Source organism: Macaca mulatta, chromosome 4, assembly GCF_049350105.2.
Source record: "Macaca mulatta isolate MMU2019108-1 chromosome 4, T2T-MMU8v2.0, whole genome shotgun sequence".
NCBI classification, from domain to species: domain Eukaryota; kingdom Metazoa; phylum Chordata; class Mammalia; order Primates; family Cercopithecidae; genus Macaca; species Macaca mulatta.
In genome coordinates this window covers 23,345,180-23,358,613 of record NC_133409.1, presented here as the reverse complement: position 1 = coordinate 23,358,613, position 13,434 = coordinate 23,345,180, and positions in this window count along the sequence as shown.

Here is a 13,434-nt window from a genome sequence, read left to right as displayed (position 1 = left end):
CCTAAGTATGAATTTCTCCTCTCTCTCTCTCCCTCCCTTCCTCCATCCCTTCCTCCCTCTCTTCCTCCCTCCCTCCCTTCTTTCCTTCCAAATATGGGATCTCCTCTGGTTATGTCATTAAATCCTTTTTCTACCCAACAAGCATCATAGTGATCCTTCCACAATAGCACATACAAGTTTGCCCCATTTTTAAAATGGCTTTTTGGTATACTGAATCTCAAATGTGCTATAATTTATTAACTATTCTCCTACTGTTTGGCATTTAGGTTGTTACCAGTTTTTCAAGGTCACCAATAATGTCACAAATTTTGGAATAAGGGATGAATAAAATAGTTAAGGTAAAGGAACAAGAAGAAAGTTGATCTGTGCCATTAGATAATCTGAGAACTCAAAGTCAAAACACAGTCAGAATTATGTTTCATCAGGCCTTTGATAACTGAGAGCTGACCTCAGGTTACCATACCTCAGATACGATGGTGGCAGTCCACTTGCTGGCTGAAAGTTGCTGCCTCGTGAGTGTCCAGAAGCTACAACCTACACAAGTGGGCAAAAGAGACTATGGCACCTCCAAACTCATAATCTCCGGCAGAACATATGAAAGACTTGACTTCTGAGATTATATGTGGGAGGGCTCCTGGGCCAGTCTACACCTGGACATATCCTCATATGTTCTGGTAAGAACCCTGATGCCACTGGGTTTCTGGAAAGGCCTGAGGTCTTAGACTACCCAGGGGCTCACCTAGAATCTTGAGGTAGGTCAGTTCATTGCACCCTGTTTCTCATCCTTGTCAGCCAGACACAGCCCCAAATGCAAGCCCTTCTGCCCATTGAACTTTTGCCTCTCATTTAATCCTTCCATGGCTGTCTTCCCACCCAGCCTTTCCATTGGTCCTTCAGAGTCCTCTACACACTCCTCCTGATCACAGAGCAATTCCTTTGACTTACTCGTTCTACACCTGCATCTGACTATCTGAAGAAAACATCATTAACTTTGTAGTCTTTTCAAGGATTGTGTGGAGCCTGCTGATTCTTCAACATCTTCACCATCTCTGAGCCTGAGTCCAAGGATGGGATGAGGAAGAAAAAAATCAGAAGCGAGAGGAGAGTTGGCTTCCAAATAATATCTTTATCCCCTTATGGATGGCTCCCTGTAATGTGGGCTCTATTACTACCTTCCCTTTCTTGTCACTCTTATCTTCTAAACTCTTGGTCATTTTTCTAAATTTATGGAAAAATTTGGTTCCTGTGTGCATCATAATCTTCCCGTCTTTATAAGTCCCACCTTCAGCCTGGGAGATTCCATTTGCAATGTGGGTACTCAGTGAAGATCCTGGTCTAATGGACTCTTGACTGTCTCTTCTTCATGAATCACCACCTCCGCTCTCCCATTTCCGTCCTCCACACCCATGTGCACGTCTCATCCATCAGAACATTTTTCCTCTAAGTTCTTAAGTTCCCATCTCTCTCTCTTTCTCTGCCTGAATTTCCTCTCCTCCCAGCCCTCTCACTCCTTCACTCCCACCTGCTTAGGAGCCTCATCATGATCCTCACGCTGACATCGTGAGCCCAGAGCCTCTGCCTCGGACTTCAGACACTCATTGTATGTCTTACCTGATGAGTCTTGGTGCAGATTTATGTTTCATCTCTATTCCACCTGTCTTACCCTCTCCTTCCCTGTGGTCAAATCCATGTCCAAAAGCCAACTATCCTCCACCTGAGCTGTTATAATTTTCTTTGGAAAGCCCCCCCCGCCCCCAGTTTTTCTTTGTAATTTCACCTTGATCAGCTTCCCCGGATGCCATACACACTATTCCATGACAGGGAAATCTTGACTTTCCCTTTCTTCCACTTGACTGAAGACTCTCCCTATTGCTATCGACCCCCCACACCCCAGTCCTTATTGTGATTGCCTTCTGCTGTTCATCAGTCTGGCCTTTAATCTTCTTCCGCTCACTTTCATGGGGCTCTAGAGCTGCCTGCCAGCCCAGAACAGCTTCATTTTGGAGGCCCAGGGGCACGTCAGAGGATATTTTCAAATTCTCTTATAATATATTATGTCTTGAAATCAAAATGGGACAAATTGACTTTGGCAATTAAAATTCTCGAACAGACCAATATTGCTACAAAATATAAAACCTAGAAACAGGAACAATAATTATGATAATAATAATAATATTGCATACCAGTATATAATAAGAGTTATATACTGCTTTCATTATTGAAAGATGGATTTCTATCTATTATCTTATTTGATTCCTATTCCACAAAGTTCTAAAAAGTAGCACTCTTTCATTTTTATAGATGGGAAACTGAGTTACGGTGATGTAAAGTGACTTCTGTCGGTTTACATACTATGTAGCCTAGGGAAAAAAAAGCACATTAGAGCACATGATTTCTGAATCTAAACTTTGTGCTCTATTTTGTACCTTGTTGGCTTTCCAAAAAGTATCTAATTTTATTCCAAAGGGGAGGAAAACTCAGTAAAGTTTGAATTAATATAAGACTTCGTGACCCAGAAAAAACCCTGTCCTTCAGGATAATAGTGAAAAGACATCATGATTTTGCACTATCCTTGAACCATTCTAAAGTTCAAGCAAGGACATGGTTAGTAAAATACCAGCTCTAATTTTAGAAAGGATGAGAGGGGGGACAGGGAGACATGTGAGGTTTAATCAAAAGTGTTATCATTTGGGGATGTTAATAAGCCATTATCAAGCCCCTTGTGGGTCTGGCACATTTGACCTCATTATCTGGGGAGGCACATGACATTGGATACCAGCTTCTGGTCACCAGGCAGATGACTCAGAGCCATGGTTGCTGAAAGCCTGCTGGAGACAGAATTGCAGGATTCAGTCACAGCCAAGAACTCCTTCCACACACTCTCTAAATAGCATGTGATAACTGCTTTTATCAAACAAGAGCAGCACCTGGTTTTTCTTCTAACCCCATTAAGTTTGGATGCTCAGAGGGTACAGTGAACGCCTCATCAAGAAAGCATAATATTTATTCTGTTTTCAGACTCTTCGTAAAGGTACCTTTAGATAGCAGAGTCTGGTCTGTTTTCAAGGTGAACCTTGTTACAAAAAAATCCAGGGTGTGGGTAAAAACAATTGAATAACCTGATTGAGTACTCAGGCTTAGGTCTGAACAACAGGATATATAATCATGTCCTTATGTCCAACCAAGGTGACTTCTGACCAGAGCTATTGGAAGCCACTTAGTGAGAGGATTCCAGATGGCTTCAACCACAAAATCTTCACTAACATGAGATTTACCCATAATTGTACAGGAAAATCTCATTCCCACCAAACATGACCATGTTTTTGGAATGTCTTAGACATATACTCCTTTTGGAAATGTGAATCTAGATTCAGAAAGTCCTGGAGTCTTCAGCTCTGAGAAAGCTGAGCAGCCCAGGTCTAAGTCAGAGGATGCTGCGAGAAGACTGCACTGCCCTTTGGTCATCTTGGTGGCTTGTTTTTGCATCAAGAAGATTCTAGGGGGTCATTACCTTCTCCAGTTTCTAATACTTCTTCTCTGGCCCTTGGGAAACTCATCCTCTTTTCCAGAATGACTTCAGGGGTTGGGTGTATTAGGATTGTTGAGGGTTGATAGAGCCCTGGAAGGGCCAGGATGGAATAGAACTCAAAGGGTCTGAGAGGCGCTAAGATGCTTACGTACCAGTGCCTGTTCCCTTGGCTGTCCATGCTGGGTTGACATGCGTCTTAGATATTGAGGGCCGTGGAACTTGGATTTTTTTTTTTTTTTAATTTTAATAGGTTTTTGGAGAACAGGTGGTGTTTGGTTACTTGGATACGTTCTTTAGTGGTGATTTCTGATATTTTGGTGCACTTGTCACCTGAGCAGTGTACACTGTACCCAATGTGTAGACTTTTATCCCTCTCCCCCTTCTCACCCTTCCCTTTGAGTCCCCAAAGTCCAATGTATCCTTCTTATAGTGCTTGGACTTTTCCCAACACTCAACGGAAAGGTGATTACTCCCAAGAATGGTTGAAGTCATTCAAAGGCCTTACTAGGTTAACTATAAACAGATGCTAGAGTATTCCCTAACTAAACATTGGTAAGTGAAAACGTCTGTGGGCATTAGGTTTATTTCCTCTTAGGCTTTGACCAGGTAAAGCTATTTAATCTTGATGAGAAATAAGTACCCAAAGAGCTCCCAAATGACATAGCTATCAGATACCTGTTTTTAAAAGTGGTTATTAATAGCAGAAAAAAATCTGTCCTCAGAGTAGACCTTTCTTCTGGAAGCTCAAATATATGAATAATACATTAGTTGTTGCTCCATTTTCTCAGAGGGACAGCCTCCTGCATGTCTCTGAGATTCTGAAATAGCCACAGGCATGTGCCATTCTTTATCTGCTTTCGAGCATGAGCCAGAATGCTCAACACAAGACAGAACCCAGGCCATTCTACTTGGAATGTTGGCTTCCAGTTTTCTACTCATCAAGGAAGCACATGGTGGGAAAGATTAAAGTGACTGGAGGTGCCCTTCCCTCTGCTCTGGCAAAGTGGACATTCAGGCCCTCTTCTTCCGTGTGCCAAGAGGCAGAGGAGCAGGGAGTTGGCCTGGGGAGAGGTGGGACATTGGAGCTTTTCTCTGAGTGCTCTGCCTTATTGTACTTCACACTAAATATTTATTTATGTATGTATTAATGAATGACTCCTAGATGTGTGACTACCAAATAGTGTTACAGTGCAGTTTGAAGAAAATAAGAGTGGATTTTAAAAGATACAACATCTCTGGAAAACCTTCTGTTTATTTTCTTTCTTTTTTTTTTGGTATTTACTTCAACTTTTAGGTTCAGGAGGTATGTGTACAGTTTTGTTACATAGGTAAATTGCATGTCACTGGGGTTTAGTGTACAAACGATTTTGTTACCCAAATAGTAAGCATAGTACCCAATAGGTAGTTTTTTGACCCTCACCCTCCTCTCACCTTCCCCCCTCAGGTGGGCCCTGGTGTGTCTGTTCTTCCGATCTTTGTGTCCATGGGTACTCAGCACCCACATATAAGTGAGAACATGCATGCTTGGTTTTCTGTTCCTGCATTATTTTCCTTCGGATAATGGCCTCCAGCTACATCCATGTTGCTGCAAAGGACATTTTTTCATTTTTAATGGCTATATAGTATTCCATGGTGTGTATGTACCAAATTTTCTTTATCCATTCCACCATTGATGGATATTTAGGTTGATGCAAATAGTGCTGCAGTGAACATATGCGTACATGTGTCCTTATGGTAGAATGATTTATATTCCTTTGGGTATATACCCACTAATGGGATTTCTGGGTCAAAAGGTAATTCTGTTTTAAGTTCTTTGAGAAATCTCCAAAGTGCTTTTCACAGTGACTGAACTAACTTGCATTCCCATCACAGTGTGTAAGTGCTTTCTTTTCTCTGCAACCTCTTCAACATCTGTTCTTTTTTGTAATAGCCATTCTGACTGGTGTGAGATAGTATCTCATTGTGGTTTTGATTTGCATTTCTCTAAAAATTAGTGCTGGTGAGCATTTCTTCATTTGCTTGTTGGCTGCATGTATGTCTTCTTCTGAAAACATCTGTTCATGTCCTTTGTCCATTTTTTTATGGGGTTGTTTGGTTTTTGCTTGTTGATTTCAGTTCCTTATAAATTATGGATTTTAGACCTTTGCTGGATGCAGAGTTTGCAAATATTTTCTCCCATTTTGTAGGTTTTCTGTTACTCTGTTGATGATACTTTCTGTTGCCACACAGAAGCTCTTTAGTTTAATTAGGTCTCACTTGTCTATTTTTGTTTTTGTTACAATTGTGTTTGGAGACTTTGTCATGAAATCTTTGCCAAGGTCTATGTCCAGAATGGCATTTGCTAGGTTTTATTCTACAGATTTAATAGTTTTAAGTTTTAAATTTAAGTCTTTAATCTACCTTGAGTTGATTTTTTTATATGGCGAAAGGAAGGGGTCCCTTTTGAATCTTCTGCCTATGACTAGCCAGTTATCCCAGCACCATTTATTAAATAGGGAGTCCTTTTCCCATTACTTATTGTTACCAACTTTGTCAAAGATCAGATGGTTGTAGGTGGGCAGCATTATTTCTGGGTACTCTTTTCTGTTCCATTGGCCTATGTGCCTGTTTTTGTACCAGTACCATACTGTTTTAGTTGCTGCAGCTTTATAGTATAGTTTGAAGTCAGTCAGTGTGATGCCTCTGGCTTTGTTCTTTTTGCTTAGGATGATTGCTTTGGTTATTTGGACTTTTTTTTTTTTTTTTTGGTTCCATATAGAAAAGAAAATGCTTTTACTATAGCATTTTCTAATTCTGTGAAAAAAATGTCATTGGTAGTTTGATAGTAATAGCATTGAATCTGTAAATTACTTCAAGAAATATAGCCACTTTAACAATACTGATTTTTCCTATCCATGAGCATGGAATGTTTTCCCATTTTTTGTGTTGTCTCTGATTTCTTTCAGCAGTGTTTTATAGTTCTCATTGTAGAGATCTTTCACCTCCCGGGTTAGCTGTATTCCTGGTGTTTTATTCTTTTTGTGACTCTTGGGAATTGGATTGTGTTCTTGATTTGGCTTTCAGCTTGGATGTTATCAATGTATAGAAATGCTACTGATTTTTTATATTCATTTTGTATCCTGGAACTTTACTGAAGTTGTTTATGAGTTCTAGGAGACTTTGGCCAGAGACTATGAGGTTCTCTAGTTATAGAATCGTATCACCTGTGAAGAGAGATAGTCTGATTTCCTTTCTTTGTATTTGGATGCCTTTTATTTCTTTCTCTTACCTGATTGCTCTGGCTAGGACTTCTAGTACTACGTTTAATAGGAGTGGTGAGACATTATTTCTGGGCTCTCTATTCTGTTCCATTGGTCTGTATGTCTGTTTTTGTACCAATCCCATACTGTTTTGGTTACTCTAGCCTTGTAACGTAGTTTGAAGTTGGTAACATAATGCCTCCCACTCTGTTCTTTTTGTGCAGGATTGCCTTGGCTATTTGGGCTCTTCTTTGGTTCCTAAAATAAAAGTTAGAAAAAAAACCCAGAATGGTGAGAGTGGGTATCCTTGTCTTGTTCTGGTTTTCTTAAGGGGAATGCTTTTCGCTTTTGCTCATTCAGCACAATGTTGTCTGTGAGTTTGCCATAGACAGCTATTATTGTTTTGAGGTATGTTCCTTTGTTGCTAAGTTCCTTAAGGATTTTTAACATGAAGGAATATTAAGTTTTATCCAAAGATTTTCTGTGTCTATTGAGATGGTCATGTGGTTTTTGCTTTTAGTTCTGTTTATGTGACGAATCCCATTTATTGATTTGCATATGTTGCATCCCAGGAATACATCCTCCTTGATCGTGGTGAATGAGCCTTTTCATTGCTGCCGGATTTGGTTAGCTAGTATTTTGTTGAGGATTTCTGCATCTGTGGTGGTGGGATATATATGCTTGTACTCAATGGGATTTTTTTAAAATTTATACTTTAGGGAGAAAGCACAGTTAGGAAAGAGTAGAGGGTCTGAGACCATGTCATGTTAAGACATTTAGAGTTTGGGCCAAGGGAAAAGTCACTAAAGGAGGTGGAGAATGAGTAGTCAATAGAGCCCAGCTGAGGGTGGAGACATAGACACCCAGAGAGGAGAGAATTTCAAGGATGCGGTGAGGACCAAAAAGTTGCCTTTGTGTCTCACTGCATGAAGGTTATTGGTAAGCTTGACTATAGCCATTTCAGTGCTGAGGTGGAGAAGGAAGTCTGGTTTTGTCACTTGAGGAATGAGATAGTAGGATGTGAATTTGTGGTCATGAATAGCAAGTGAGCCCAACCAGCTTGATCGTGGGCTTTATGATAACAGACACACCCACCGGGCACCAGCATTGATAATAGTCTGGGTGTCAGGTTAATATTGCCCTGCTTAGAATGCCAGGCCCCACTGCTCACTGAGGCATCACTGGTGTTTGAATTTGCAGTGTTAGGAGCTGGATGATGGTGATTCATTTTCCCCATGTGCACAGCACTCATGAACTGTCTTTTACTGGGGATGATGACACCTGCCCTGGACGTGATTTCCGAAGCCTATGGACATGACCCACATAAGCTGATCCAATCCACTTTAGCTGTTATGTTAAGAGAAAAAGCAGAGGCTTTGAAAGAAGAATAACTTGACTCAAAATTCAATGTCTACCATTTATTGCTTTGTAGACTAGTTTGGGTAAATAATCTTAATTCTTTGAACTCTGTTTGCTGATCTACAAAACAGGGATAATAGCACCTCACATCAGGATGTTACATAGATTGGAATTATTGCCTGTAGAATTTATAGAAGATTGTTATGTACCTAATAACTGGTCAAACAATGGTAGTGTTATATATTACCAAAAAGCCGTAGTTGAAATTAATTGTTAAAAATTTTTATTACTTGGAGATATAAAGGTTTGGATGCAAAGATTTTTGTACCTTGACCAAACTGGCACAGCAAAACTTGTGACTGGTGCTTGGGGAAGCTCAACTAAATGGTAAACTTTCTGGAGGCGAGATACTCATCAACATTCAGAAGTCATTTTAACACATTGTGATCTGAGGAATAACCCTGGGACTGCAAGGATGTTACAAATGAGAGCATTGGCAATGCTTCTCTCTAGTCACCATTGACTTATTCCATCATTAAATGACTAGATTTGTTTTGACCTTTTTAGGGAAACCTCTTAAAAACATTGGCAATCAGATCTCATATCTTTGAGTCTTCCTTGAAACATCAGCTGGCCTAAGGACATGATACCCCACATTGGATGTTCAGAGACTGGCCCAAAATTTCCAGGTTTTTCCTGTACAGCCATTTCCTGATGGTTTTTGGTTGGATGTGTTCTAATTCACAAGTAAACAGCTGCAGATTTGAGGGAGAGGCTGTTTTCATCAATTGATTTTTGTGAGTGTGTGCCAATTAGAGGATAAAGCAAGGTACTTTGAAACTACTAGTGGAATAGTTTCCAGTTCACTAGTCACACCATCTGCAATACTATCTTCTTACGAGAGTAACCATAAGCCTGAGAAATACTAAGAGCAGTTTATGGAAAGGCCAAGAGAAGCTCCTCTGGACATTGTTTTTTAACCCTCTCGAACTTGTCAGTTTCAACAGTCTCTCTCCAGAAGCCACATTTGACCTTATCTGAAATCTCAATGTTGGCTAGGAGTGGTGGTTCAGGCCTGTAATCTCAGTGCTTTGGAAGGCTCAGGTGGGAGGGTCCCTTGAGACCAGGAGTTCAAGACCAATCTGAGCAACATAGAGATCCTGTCTCTAAAAAATGTTTTAAAAATTAACTGGGGGGTGCTGATGTGCACCTGTAGTCCTAGCTCCTTGGGAGGCTGAGGCAGGAGGATAGCTTGAGTCCAGGAGTTCAAGGCTGCATGAGCTATGATCATGCCACTGCACTCCAGCCTGGGTAACAGAGCCAGACCTTGTCTTAAAACAAAACAAAACAGCCGGGCATGGTGGCTCATGCCTGTAATCCCAGAACTTTGGGAGGCTGAGGCAGGTGGATTGCTTGAGGTCAGGAGTTCAAGACTAGCCTGGGCAACATGGTGAAACCTCATCTCTACAAACATACAAAAATTAGCTGGTTGTGGTAGCACAAACCTGTGGTCCCAGCTACCCGGGAGACTGGTGTAAGAGACTCTCTTTAGTCCAGGAGGTCGAGGCTGCAGTGAACCAAGATTGCGCCACTGCACTCCAGTCTGGGTGACAAAGTGAGACCCTGTCTTGAAAAACAAAACAAAACAACCAAAAAACCCTCAATCTTTGCAGACAGCAGACTTGATACTTTTCCTTCACTTGCAAATGCCTATAGTGCTCTGCATCTTCTATACTAGGAAAGCCAGTGTTTAACCAAATATTTTGTTCTATTCATCTAACACATATTGTTATAATTTTAATTCTTATAAATCCCTGTTAGTACATTTTCTTTTATTTTTATTTGTGCTTAAGACAGAGTCTTACCCTCTTCCTATGTGTAATGGTTGGGAAAAGGAAGAAAAACAAGCACGGCCTCATTATTATTGGTGATGTAGTTATTATAGGCTAATAATAAGGTGGAATTTAACTTGTAAATCGAACTATAATGCACTTTCTGGGCTCAGTCAGCTGTAAATGTTCCAATGACTAGTTTTTCTTTTCCAGGAACTTAGAGCAGTTTTAATGAATTCTAGAGGTTTATTAGCTGCTGAATATAGCACGTGAAACTGCAGAGGTCAATATCAATTGAGAAGTGAGTGATTGTATTATGCTGTTTGTCTAGACAGAGCAAGGCTCTGAGACCAGTCTTCTTTTACTCATATTTCTTTGAGAGATTGGAAGGAAGACTGTTAGGGCACAACTCACCTGAAAGGGCTGAGGCCGCAGTGCTTCTGGGCAGGCAACTGGAAAGAGCATTTGCCTCTGAGAGACTGAAGCAACCAACCTTCCTTCCTTCCTTCCTTCCTTCCTTCCTTCCTTCCTTCCTTCCTTCCTTCCTTCCTTCCTTCCTTCCTTCCTTCCTTCCTTCCTTCCTTCTTCCTTCCATCCTCCCTCCCTCCCTCCCTTCCTTCCATTTCTCTTTCTCTCTCTTTCTTCCTCTTTTTATCTTTCTTCTTTTCAGGGAAGCGGGCACTAGAGAAACAGAAGACCCAGATGAAAATACTTTCATAGAGGGTGATCATGACGGAGTTACTCTGACACAGCCTGAGTTTAAGTCTCAGCTACACCATTTGCTAAATATTACCTTAAGCAAATGACTACTTATCCATATCTTGGTTCCCTCTTTGTAGAATGGAAATAATAACGGTGTCCACCTGTTTGAATTGTGTGCATGGGAGTGTTATGGTATCTCAATTGGCTTTAATTTGCATTTGTGAGATTAGTGATGTCGAACACTTTTTCATGTACTAATTGACTGTGTGTGTGTATATACATATATATATATTTCTGTAAAGTGTTTGTTTAAATCTTTTAAACATTTTAAAATTGGATTGTTTTACTATGTCGTAGAAGTTCTTTTTGTGTCTTGGTACCAGTCTTTTGTCAAATATATGTTTAGTGAATGTTTGCTTCTAGTATGTGGCTTTTTGTTTGTTTTTTTTTTAGACAGGGTCTTGATTTGTCACCCAGGCTGGAGTGCAGTGGTGTGATCATGGCTCACTGCAACCTCCACCTCTCAGGCTCAGCCTGCAGAGGATCTGGGACTACAGGTGCACACCACCAGTCTAATTTATCAATTTTTCTTCTGTTATTGCTTTCGGTAACCTAATAAAACTTTGCCTACTCCCAAGTCAAAAAGATATATATTTTTTTATGTTCTCCTATAAAAGTTTTGTGATTTTGGCTGTGTTAAGACTGGAATATACCTCAAATTATTTTTTGTATATAGTGTGACGTACAGGTTGTTGTTCATTTTCTTTATAATAATAGTTATTTCAGCACTATTTCTTGAAAAGATTTATTTTACTTCATTGGATTGCTTTAGAGCTTTTGTTGAAAATCAAATAGCTGCATAGATATGGGTCTATTTTTGGCCTCTCTCTTCTGTTCTGTTGATTATTTTGTTGATCTTTATGTGCATATCACACATTCTTGATGAGTGAATTTTTATTGTGTGTCTTAAAGACAGGTAGTCTAAGGCTTCCAATTTTGTTATTTGTTAGAATTGCTTTGGATATTTTAGGTCAGCACTTTCTAATAGAGCTTCCTGCAATGATAGAAAAGGTGTGTATCTACACTGTTCAATATGACAGTCTCTAGCCTTGTGTGGCTATTGAGCACTTAAAATATGGCTAGTGAGAAAGGAGAAATAAATTTTTAATTATATTTAATTTTAATTAATTAAAATTTAAGTATAAACAGCCAACTGTGGCTACTGTATGTATTAGACTGCCCAGTTCTGTGTCCTTTGCATTTCAGTATACATTTTAGAATCAGCTTATCAACTTCTATTTTTTAAAAGGCCTGTTGAGATGACTGGGATTGTACTGAGTCTACACAATGTGTGCAGAATTGATATTGTAAAAATATTAAACTTCAAATCCATAAATATGCTCAATCTCTCCATTCACCTAGATCTTTTAAAATTTATCTCACAAATGTTTTGTAGTTTTTGGTATAGAAGAATTGCATGTTTGTTGTTAAATTTATTCCTATGTATTTTATGTTTTTGATGCTATTATAAATAATACCAATTTTTAAATGTCAATTTTTAATTGTTTATGTTCTTATGAAAAATTACAGCTGGCTTTGTATATTCATTATGATTTCTGCAACCTTGCTAACCTCACTTATTTACTTATTTTAACAGCTGTTTAATAGATGTCCTAGGATTTTCTGTGTAAACAATGTGTCATCCAGAAATAGAGCCAGTTTTATTTCTTCCTTTCTAATATTTATCCCTTTCATTTTTAAAAAACCTGTCCTCTTGGATTGACTAGGTTTTCCAGGACAATGTGCAATGAAGTGGACATGCTTGTCTTATTTCCAGTCTTACAGGGCAATAATTCACATTAAGTAGAGATGTTAAGCAGAGGTTTTTTTATAGATAATTTTATCTGATTGAGGAAGTTCCCTTTTATTTCTAGTTTACTGAGTTTTTTTCTTTAAAATCAGGAATGAACATAAGATTTTGTTAGATGCTTTTGCTGCATCTATTGAAATGATCATCTTTTTTTCTTTTACTTTGCTAATATGAAAAACTACATTAATTTTTAGATCTACCTTCTACTCCTGGCATATCCCTATCTGGTAAAATCTTTTAAATGCATTGCTAGCTTCAATTAGCTGTAGGTTGGTTAAGCATATTTGCATTTATGTTCAGAAAGGATATTTGCCTGAACTTCATTTTTTAGTAATGTCTTTGTCAGGTTTTGGTATTAGGGTATGCTAACCTAATTAAACATGTTTGAAGGGGTTCCATCCTCCTCAATTTTCAGAAAGCACTTGTGTAAAATTGGCATTATTTCTTCCTGGAAAATTTTATAGAATTCACTAATGAAACTGTATGGGCCTAGAGTTTTCTTAGTGGGAAGATTTTGGTGATGAATCTACTTTCTTTAAAAAATATTTACAGTTGTTCAGATTTTCTAGTTCATGGATATTTTTCAAAGAATTTATCTATATTGTATAAATTGTTGATTTGGTATTTAAAACATGTAATTTTTAATTTAAAAAAATTTAATTTAAAAGTAAATTGCATTTTTGTTTTCATGAATTTGGCTGTATCACAACTTGCTTATCAATTCACCCACTGAAAGCCATCTTGGTTGCTTCCAGTTTTTAGCAAATATGAATATAGCTGCTCTAAATATTGTGTGCAAGTTTTTGTGTGAATGTAAGTTTTCAGCTCATTTGCATAAATACTTAGGAATAGGATTGCTGGATTGTATGGTAAGACTATGTTTTAACTTTGTAAGAAACTACC